This window comes from Salmo trutta, chromosome 6 (assembly GCF_901001165.1).
Source record: "Salmo trutta chromosome 6, fSalTru1.1, whole genome shotgun sequence".
NCBI classification, from domain to species: Eukaryota; Metazoa; Chordata; class Actinopteri; order Salmoniformes; family Salmonidae; genus Salmo; species Salmo trutta.
The window spans coordinates 43,820,129-43,831,266 of record NC_042962.1 but is presented as its reverse complement, the minus strand read 5'-3'; positions in this window follow the sequence as shown (position 1 = coordinate 43,831,266).

Below are 11,138 nucleotides of genomic sequence, written 5' to 3'. Positions count from 1 at the left end.
AATTTCCCCAGATGAAATTGTACAGCAGAGGACAGTAATTCAGAGGGTAGTCTAGATCTGGGTGCACTCACGCTCAACACGAATCCTAGAGGAGTTGGAGAGAGGCTGTGAGAGAGAGATGAAGTAGTTACTGACTCTAGCAGTGTGAGATGAGACAGTACCCCGTACCCCCATTAACTATTATCATTAAGCCTTACCTCTCTGGATAGAGCACTGCACAATGCAGAATGGGGATGGTGGTTGGTGTTCCACAATCAAAGAAGTGTTTATCAAAACCAACCAACCCCCGCCAAGTAGCTTTCAGTGTTGCCCTGTCTTGACCACTTCTGATGCGGCTGAGCCTTAAAGCCTCCATCTAAAGCCCCTTTAATACATGTAAACAGAAAGTTTGGGCTGTAACTCTGAGATGAGGAGAGCTGGAGTGTATTCATTAGGCATCAAAACCGACTGAAACCGGGAGGGACTACCTAAACTTGTCCAATAAGAAACAAAGCGTTTTGCTACGACGTGCCCTAATGAACAACGACCCTGGATAGCTACTGTACCTACTGCAGCTGGAGCCACTCAGACCCTGCAGGCCAGCCCTACCCACAGCTCACAGGACCAGGCTGTGCAAACACCTGCAGCCCCACATCAAACAGCAACACTCATAGGACGGCCCATGAGAAGGACCTGAGAACTGGGAAAGCCTCGGGGCAACGTCTGGACTAGATTACGAGATCACTCTGATCCTATAGGTCTAATGGGCTTTGCTACTGGTCCCCCCCTGTTATTCACTTCACCCTCTGATCATGTAGCTTCCAGGCTTTCCCAAGGTGAGATGTTACTTCTCAAGACCAAAGGCTTGGGTTGGGCGGGTAGAACAAGAGCCGTAGCTCTGTAAAGGGTCTGAGTAGAGCAGTAGGTAGCAGTATGATAGGCACTCCTTCGGTACACAAAAAGTATCAGCAAGAACTGTTGACGACTTTGCATGTTCCAAATATGTTCCCAGGAACAGATTGTCATTGTGAAGGAATTTTGAATGCGTACTGTATGTTAAAAGTTGTCTCACATGGAACTGACACTGTATGTACACCTATAGCAGCTGGGTTCTACCAGATACTCTGGACTGCCAAGTTTATTGAGTTTCTTTGTAGTTTTGATCTTTTCATAGTATATTAAATCTTCAAAGAAATATCCATGCCAATATGCCCATGCAGGCTTCCTCTTATTTTTACATCATAAACTCTGAGCTCTGAATAAATCTAGAAAAAAGCCTGTGATTGAGAAATATTTACCACTCTCTCTCTTTCTTGTCTGATCGGGGTCTCAAAGCACTGGTAGTTTGTTTGTTCTCGTTCTCTCTCTCTCTCTCTTTCTCTCTCTCTTTCTCTCTCTTTCTCTCTCAGACTGTGTAAGCGGTCTCTTGCCTGCATGTGAGATTACACAGTGTACAGTGCACATCCTCAGGGCAATTCAGTTCTTATTTAACATGCTCATTCACTGGCTGGCTGCTGCCATTAAACTGTTCTCCTCTGAGCTAAATTAATTACAAATGGTCCCTGGCAGTGACCGTTTTGCCTCTTGCTACTTTCTCTCACTTTACAATATCTTCATTCCCTTTCTGACTCAATAACTCAGGGTAGACTTTCTGTTTTCAGCCTTGAATCCTAGACTTCATAACTGAGAATACGAGGGACAGTTTGAGAGAAAGAGCAAGAGCGAGTGAGTAGTAGAGCACCGCTCAAAGACTCTGTGATTGTAAATGCCACGACTGAGGCCTCTGTTTTGCGCCACTGTTTGCACACTTTGAAAATAAAAGTTAATTCTAACAGCCTTCGCCTCAGCTGAAGATTTATAAGTTAGATTTGAGTGAGGGCGGGGAAGGGAATGCTCTCTAGCTAGCCACATGCAAGAGCTTTAATTAGTAAGTAATGCAGATCTGAGGTGCCTTCAGTTTGATTGAATGTTTGCTACATTGCGTAACGATTTGTACTGAATGACACATTTCCCCAAAACACTCTTGTACTTTCTTGAACAGACTTTGAGGTACATTTGCTCCATTTGGTGGGTGAGGCGGGTGTGGCTTGAAACAATGAGTGATGTATTTAAAGGGCCGCAGTGCATTTTGAACCCCCCAACCCAACACCTCCCTGTTTTTCAACTGGTCATACAGTACAGCACTGTTTCATTTTATTTGAACGTTTCACTACGTGTTTGAGTACTGAACGCAGCCCAGATCTGTGTCTTGTTGGATTTGCAGCTGTTTCACCCCGGGAGAGAAGCTAAGATCGTACATACATAAATATGTGGTGGAACGGGAAGCAGATGGGATTTGGAAGGAGTGATGGGCTAATGGAAGGAGGAAACAACTATGCCAGGGTGATAGATTGTAACGTTCCCGTGACACTGACCCATAGGGGCATGCCTACAATACAGGGACCTTGTTATGCTATGCCATACACTTGAACAACACTGCCAGACTGAGAGAAACCGTATATATCGTTTTTAAGTTAGAAAAGTAGATGTTTAAACTGTGTTAGAGAGAGACACAATGGACACAGTGGGCGAGACACAACATGAGCAGTCGAGTACTAATCTCAGTATGCCTATGTGTGCTAGGCTAATCCCAGTCATCCCAGAGGAGAGAAGCCTTCCACAGCCTTACAGCACCATGCATTAGCAGCACTGTGATGAGCGCTCCAGGAGGCACACTGCCCATGATCATTCCCCAGCAGGGGGCCAGCAGTCTGGGGCTCATCCATAAACATGAAGCCTAGTCCCAATGGGCATCCATGGTGGTGGCCCACCACCACTACTCACTCAGCACCCAAAAGTGTCTGCCCTGTCCTTCACCACTTAACATTGCTTTAAGGGTTATTTTGATGTAAGTCATTCATTTAAATCATGTTTCCCCTTCATTTCAATTCCAGAGTTTGGCTGAGTAGTAACACCACTGGCTTAAATTCCCCAGTCTGGATTCTTGAGAGGGTTTGCTTCTTAAGTGAGGGAAAGAAATTAAGGAAAGAGGTTTATCAAGTCGTGTTCTTCACTCAACCTCTTGGTGAAGTCCGACTGAATTAGAAACAAGCTGAGAACGTAAATTCGTCTGACTGCGCTCTAGTCGTCTGAGCATTATGCAACTGTGTTCTGCAGTCCTGATCCTATCTTCAAAGTTTACTGTTGAAACAGCATGTAAGACATCACATTAGACACAGCAGAATGGCTGAAATCGCTCAGATCTCCGAGCTGAGTAACCAAAAACAGAAGCTAGACTGTACTGTATGTACACTGATGCTGTTTTAGGTAGGGTACACCCAGTATCAGATTAAATGAATAATATCAATGTGAACCCCTTAGGGAAAAAAGGAATAGAACATTGATGTGGTACCTAGCTTACCATAACATTATTCTCTCTCCCTATTCACACAAATAACCTAGAAGAAGCTCATTTTCAGCTGACATGCTAATTGTATGTATGGTTTGGGGCTTATCTACAGCAACACCTGGTACACGAAGTCATGAACTCGATGGGGTCACTTTAATGAATGAATAGATTCATTCATTAATACTAATTTCTGTGTCTTGTCATACATAATTATTAGACACAGTTTTCTTGTGAAAGTGCTCTCAGTGCATTCCTCATTCTCAGTCCCCTGGGACAGACCTGTCCTACAGAGCAGCAGAGAAGAGAGGGACCTGGCAACGAAACAACAGCCCACAGACAGGAAGCACAGTCTAGGTCAGCCTGTCTGACTGGGAGACAATGTGCTGCTGAAAAGACACAGAGAGAGAGAGAGACACGCAGAGAGAGAGAGAACAAGGTGACCTGCCTTCACCCAAAAAGGCTGTCTTCCTCTGGGAGTGTGGAATTTAGTGCACATGGGCAGAATACATTTAACCTTAACCATGTATCTATGAAATCAAAACAACCCTCCACAAACAACATCATGATATTGGAAATTATTTATTCTACTTATTTTACTGCTCATCACATTATGATTTGGCACGGTCTCAGAAAGAAAATTGCTCAAAGGGCAATTGTTGTACATTATAAATGTAAGCTTTCTATATCAATCAATGTGGTAGCCTAACAAGTGATTAGCAATGATTTTGTTGAGAGGATTTAGGTAGGTTAGGTTGTAGTGCCACCCTCTGGTTAGAAGTGCATAGTTTCATTCTCTTTGGTCAAAGTTATGCAAAGAAAATAACATGTAATAGGTTATTTTTCCATTTAGGGCACGATACGATACCAAGATGTTGTCATTCATCGAAATGTATTAATCCTGTATCGGCAGCGTATCGGTTAGTGTTGATTGAATTAAGAGTGCAGTTGTCACACAACATTAACATTGGGAGGTGGAGTCAAGTTACAGTAGGCTATGCACCCCAAATGTACTCTCTCCTCTGACTATCGTGTCGATTTAAAATCAGTAATTATCAACTGGTTTAGGGGACTGTTGTATATCAACCACTAGGTGAAACGTTCTACAAAACGGCAGGAACACAGCTGAATTTGCTTTCGTCAAGGAAGCGTGTGAGGTCACTGGATGATTATTGAGTAGTACCATAATAAAGATATAGAAAAACAATTTAACCTCATAAATCTAATTGTGATAATGGCAAAATGTCATATTCATAAATGTAAATTCACTAATAAAAAAAAACACTATTCTGTGTTTTCTATAAAGAATTCGAGCAGGACATTAAGACCATTCTAGATTCTTCTAATAAGAAAGCTGTATAACAATCAATATGTGTGCATCTTTTAAGGTCTTTGTATAATCTGTCATTTGTTGTACCCCCTAGCATATGTTATTATTGTCTGTTTGTATACTTCTTGTTTGTATACTGAGTTTTCTTAGTAGTTGCAGAAACAGTCAACACTGGACTTTAATGTGCAAATGAGAGGAAAATGAGTGAGAATAAAGAAACCGACTGCTTGTGTTTCTATGTCAACGGTAAAAAGGTAAATCATTTACTGTATTATTGTATTGTGCGTTAGCTATACGTTGGTTTAAGTTGTAGCACATTGCCTAACTTTAGCCTACTACCTACTGTTCCTCTACAAAACTGTCTGCATGGCTGCTAATGTTATTGTTGACCAATGATTACTTCCCGTCGTCTGTGTTTGTACCAAAGATACTGGATGTAGGCCTCAGGCCTGCTCTCTAAGAATGACCGAAAACCGAATGCTCTTGCCTTACACGATTTCTTTCTTTCTCTCTTTCTTTCTTTCTTTCTTTCTTTCTTTCTTTCTTTCTTTCTTTCTAACAGGCGACCGAAAACAATGCAGACCCAGAGATTATGTTACTGTCTTACCTCAGAGAGAGGTGTATCCTTTCCTTGCTGAAAAAAATATAGATGAGAAGTGAGGCACTAAAATTAAATGAAGTATTATATTGAAATTAATCATAGTGTACTATTTATTTGAGTAATTATGAGTTATATACTTATTAATAGTTATCCTAAAGAAAAATGGACAGATGTTGTGTAGCCTATAGCCAACTGATTGCACAATCAGTAGCTTATATAAATCCATACCTTATCGGTAGCCTAGGGTGAAGCACTGATTTTATAAGTGTTTTTTGTCCCCCCCCCCCCCAAGCCAGTCCAGAGTTTGAGGTGTGACAATAATGTTAAGGCCTATCAGAGATAGTTCCATGGCGCGTGTAACTGTGTGCACTTTCCTTTGATTAGGATTGGTTGTATAATATATCTGTCAAAATCATTGGTTTGTGGAAAAATGGATACTGATAGATTGTCTAACCTAAGCAAAGTGTCTCCTCAGTTGGTAACGTTGTGGGTTGAATTTCTGCATTGATCACATACTGAAAATGTATCCATCGATCACTCACTGCACTTTAAATCACTTTGGATAAAAAAAATGTCTGCTAAGTGGCATATACTATTATATTCCTTGACGGTGCCTGACCCCAGTGAGGTTGACTGGTACCAAGTATGGATGTGGAGCCTGTGCTGTCATGGTGTCTTGCTACCAGCCCAGCACCAAGACCATCCTGTATCCTTTCAGCCCTCAACAAACATCTACTGATTTTCTGAACTTTACACAGTTGATGAATACTGTAATTGTCATACTGAGATAGTAACTTTTAAGTAGGCCTTTCCTGTAGATGAGATGGGCAAAACGTTTTTTCTTTTGATGAAGTGTATAGTGTGTTCTGTAGGTGTGGCAGCAGGTGCTCTTTGGACACAAGTTGCATGAAAAAAAAACTGATGCATGGACAAATCCAACATTTTCTTCCAGTGTCTTCAAAGGCCTACTTATGGTGTTCTCTATTATACTTGGATGATATATTATGTTCATATTGAAAAAGTAAATGCCACTTAGGCGAATTTACCTTTACCTACTAGCCATTACTCTGCTTCAGGGGGCAGCCGTCACCACCGTGGAGGGCATTGGCAAGACCAGTGTGCACCCAGTACAGGTCGGCCCTATGATGGATGGATGGATGGATGGATGGATGGATTGGTGGGTGGGTGGGTGGGTGGGTGGGTGGGTGGGTGGGTGGGTGGGTGGATGGATGGATGGAGCTCTCCATTCAATGGCCGTGCGTATGAATCATCTGTTTCTGTCATTCACTAACAACTTTGTAGCCTGGTCCCAGATCTGTTTGTCTGTTCTTGCCAGCTCGTTTGGTCATTGTTGGCTATATAGCACAAACAGTTTGGAACCAGGCTAACAGCTGTGCTGCACATTACTGTCCAAATCTCTACGTCTTAACTACCCTCAGGGGGATCACTGGTAAACATGTATTTTTGCATTTGTTTGACTGTTAATCATATTTATGTTGTGTTTCTGTGTGTGTTAGTCCATAGGAGGCAATATTGTCAGTGCATAGCCTAATTCAGACCTGAACCCTGTGTTCGCTGCTGGGAACTGCACACTTAATGTGGCGTCAAAGAGTGAGTTGTCAGTAGTGACCATTTTTATTCATTTAATTTATTCTGTGTCTAATTTAACCATGTTTTGTATTGAAGTATTACAAATCATTGTGTTAATTGGTTCTATACCAGGGGGAAGACAAGAAACCCTGCTGAATAAAGATTTCTTTGTGGGGTTTGGAAAAACATCTCTAAAACCGGATGAGATTGTCCTGTCTGTGTTCATGCCAGTATCTGGACAGATACAGTAAGAAGTCACTTGGGAATGGAGAACCTCTTGAGAATCTCATGCATTTCACCTCACCAGGAAGAACTCCTGGCCTTGAGGTGAGTTGAATCCTTTAACTGCGCGAACAATAACGTTTTTTCCAATCTAATGTGTCTTTGCAGGGAGAGTTCATGCGAGCGTTCCGCCAGGCCCATCGTTAGGAGAACGCCCTGGCCACAGTGACCAATGGGATGAGGGTCATGTTCACAGAGGGTTCCAGCGTGGCCAAGGAGCTTAGTATCTACTACGGCGGTGTAGGGCCATGCACTGTCAGAGCCACCAAAGTAATGTGCTGCAGTCATCGGAAGGTACAGAGGGAATTTTTCACGCAGCTAGGATTTGGTTAATAGGCTATTTTCTTTTGAGGCAAGCTAGCTCAACTTGTTTGTAATTCATACGTTTCAGTGATGTTCTTGTTGTGTTACATTATCTGTGTTTTACATCCTTGCTTGTTTTATACCCCCCACGTCTAAACACACACACACCCCTCCAGGAAGTGGGATGAGCAGACACTGAGTAAAGCCTACACCCAGCTCTTAGATGAGAGACCCCTGTCTCCCTCCCACCCCGGTGGGCAGGTGGAGTTCCGCAGGTCCCTAACTCTCAGCCTCCTCTTCAAGTTCAATCTGCAGATGCTGCACAAGCTCTGGGATATGTTATGGACTGGGTCACTCTTAGCCCAATCGGTAGCCTACTTGGCAAACTTGAAATTTGGAACTTGGATTTGCTGTTTCTCTAAATATAGATTTATAAATATAGATATGTTTTTGGCATTGTACAGAATGTGATCAAGAAGGACCTATCAGAAGAGATCAGCTGTGGAATTACGTCCACTACCTAAACAGCTACAGCCCAGCATACAAGAGTTCCAGGTCTGTTTATTTTATTTTAGTCGGTTGAAGACAAATGTTTGCTATTTCACCTACCCCAACCAGTGATTCTATTCCTCATTGTGCAGTATGTGTGCTCTGACAAAACATGAACACATTCTCCAAAAACACCCAAATCGTCCTTTTAGAAACGTAAAAGCTCTTAGTATAGTGATGCAGGTCTTTACATGTTGTACACGTGACATTGTCATTCTGAACTTTATCCGCAAAACATAATATTACATTTTGTTGCGACTCGAGCGATACCTCGCCGTCCGTTCTAGCAGCAGGCTTTACGGAGAATGGAACAGCTGGATAGGGGAATCGTCGAGTCATACCATTTCATGTGTACAACACCTAAAGAGCCTGCATCATTATACTGGGACATTTCTAAAAGGACGTATTTGGGTGTTTTTGGAGAGCCCCCATACTGCATAACGAGGATGAGGAAGTGAATCACTGGCTGGGGTAAATTGTAAAAAAAAAAATAAGGAAATTCGCAACACAAAGTGTCTGGATCCTTCTATAACATGCCATTTACATCGAAAATGTTGATTTGGTTGTAAAAATGCAAAGTTCTCTTTTAAGAACCCATTCTTATTAGCAATCATGGTTTGATCATGTTACCCCTTAATCTCAGTTAACCCAGGATTCAAATCTCATGTCATTTGGTCAGTTCACGTAGTCTGTTCACAAAAGATTACCGCTGCCTACAAACCAACGTTTCCTTTGAGGACAATAAAGTTGGATTGATTGGTCTGGAAACAGGCTGTCATAAAGACGTGTGTGTGTGTGTGCTTTCATGCTGTGGTGAAAGGCCACAGTGGTGACAACCCAGTAGGTCAGCCTATCATGCACCGTTCAGCCATAAACCAGGCTACTGGAGAGGCTGTTTACTGTGATGACATCCCCAAGACGGACGGAGAGCTCCAGCTAGTCCTGGTCACCAGCACCAGACCACACGCTAACATCCTGTAAATCCTGGGGAACATTGTAAAGGATTCATGGATAGGTTTCCTCACAAACAACTGTTTTAGTTGGTAACATACTGGGCTCTATTAACAAACCTAAAGCAATGGTAGATCTAAACACTGGCGGTAGCGCTATAGGTCGGAGGGTGTCAGAAATATTTGTGCTATTTTCACAGCCGGAATTGTGAGCGCAATAGCTAGTGGTGGCGCGATGAATAAACAAGTTGTAGGTGTGACGAGGGCTTGGCCATTCACTGGCCAATCAAAGCATTCTATGGCTTAATACTGCATTCTTTTGTCAAGTTCTGTAGGTTATGGCGGTCTGTGCGTTATCATCAACTCTAATTCGGCTGGGGGAACGGAATATTGTTGCCCGAGTCCCCCTTTATTAAAAAATAAAAACATTTGAAACTCATTTGAGGTCTAAACTTACTGTTTAGAGTTAGAACAATAGAATACATAAGGTGCAATTTAGAAATTGGGTTGTGCATAAGCAGTCACACAATTAGTCCATGTCAGCTCATTTTTGTTTTTAGGTTGGTAAGTTAGTGTAGCGGCCAGCTATCTAAACTTGTAGTAAGCATGATCGAATTACAGACCTGTGTGGGGTCCATTGATCATCAGTTATCATGTTAAAAACTGCAAACATTTGCCTCCAACCTATGGCAAAATGTGCTAGAATGCAGAAGATCATATTTTTCTCTCTGCCCCATGGCAAAATGTGTAGGCCCATCTCTGGCCTACGTGGAGGTTGTTTTTTAACACACATCTGAAATAATAAAAGGAGCTGGACAAAGTAATGTATACTGAGCAAAAATGTAAACGCAACATGTAAAGTGTTGGTTTCATGAGCTGAAACAAAAGATCCCAGAAAGGTTCCATATGCAAAAAAAACGTATATCTCTCAAATTTAGGGCAGAAATGTGGTTACTCCTTGTTAGGGAGCATTTCTCCTTTGCCAAGATAATCCATCCACCTGGCAGGTGTGGCATATCAAGAAGCTGATTACGGTTAAACAGCATGATCATTACGCAGGTGCAACTTGTTCTGGGGACAATAAAAGGCCACTCTAAAATGTCAAGTTTTGTCACACAACACAATGCCACAGTCTCAAGTTTTGAGGGAGCGTGCAATTGGCATGCTAACTGCAGGAATGTCCAGCAGAGCTGTTGCCAGATAACTGAATGTTCATTTCTCTAACATAAGTTGCCTCAAACGTCATTTCAGAGAATTTAGTATGTCCAACTTGCCTCACAACCACAGACCATGTGTATGGCGTTGTGTGGGTGAGCGGTTTGCTGATGTCAACGTTGTGAACAGAGTGCCCCATTGTGGAGGTGGGGTTATGGTATAGGCAGACATAAGCTACGGACAACGAACACAATTGCATTTTATTGATGGCAATTTGAATGCAGAGAGGTACCGTGAGACCCAACAATGAGACCCATTGTTTTGCCATTAATCTGGCGCCATCACCTCATGTTTCAGCATTATAATGCACTGCCCCATGTCACTAGAATCTGTACACAATTCCTGGAAGCTGAAAATGTCCTTCCTTGGCCTGCATACTCACCAGACATGTCACCCATTGAGCATGTCATGGATGCTCTGGATCAACGTGCACGACCACATGTTCGAGTTCCTGCCAATATCCAGCAACTTCACACAGCCATTGATGAGGAGTGGGACAACATTCCACAGGCCACAATCAACAGCCTGATCAACTCTATGTGAAGGATATGCGTTGCGCTGCATGGGGAAAATGGTGGTCACACTAGATACTGACTGGTTTTCTGATCCACGCCCCTACCATTTGTTTAAGGTATCTGTGACCAACAGATGCATATCTGTATTCTCAGTCATGTGAAATCCATAGATTAAGGCCTAATGAATTTATTTCAATAAAATTTAGGAGATATACAGTAAGAAAGCTCAGGAAATATTTTCGTTTTTTGGATCGATATTTGGCCCTTTTTTTGTTGGCACAAAACTACATTTCAAAATGTATTTGAAAAAAGCATAGTAATTTCATACCTATGAATCCAAAACATCATTGATGTGTTTGTTTGAATCCCAGCCTGTTCTGATCTCTCTACACAGGACTGGTCGGGCCGTGCGTTGTGTTCGGGAGAGAGGAGAGGAAAT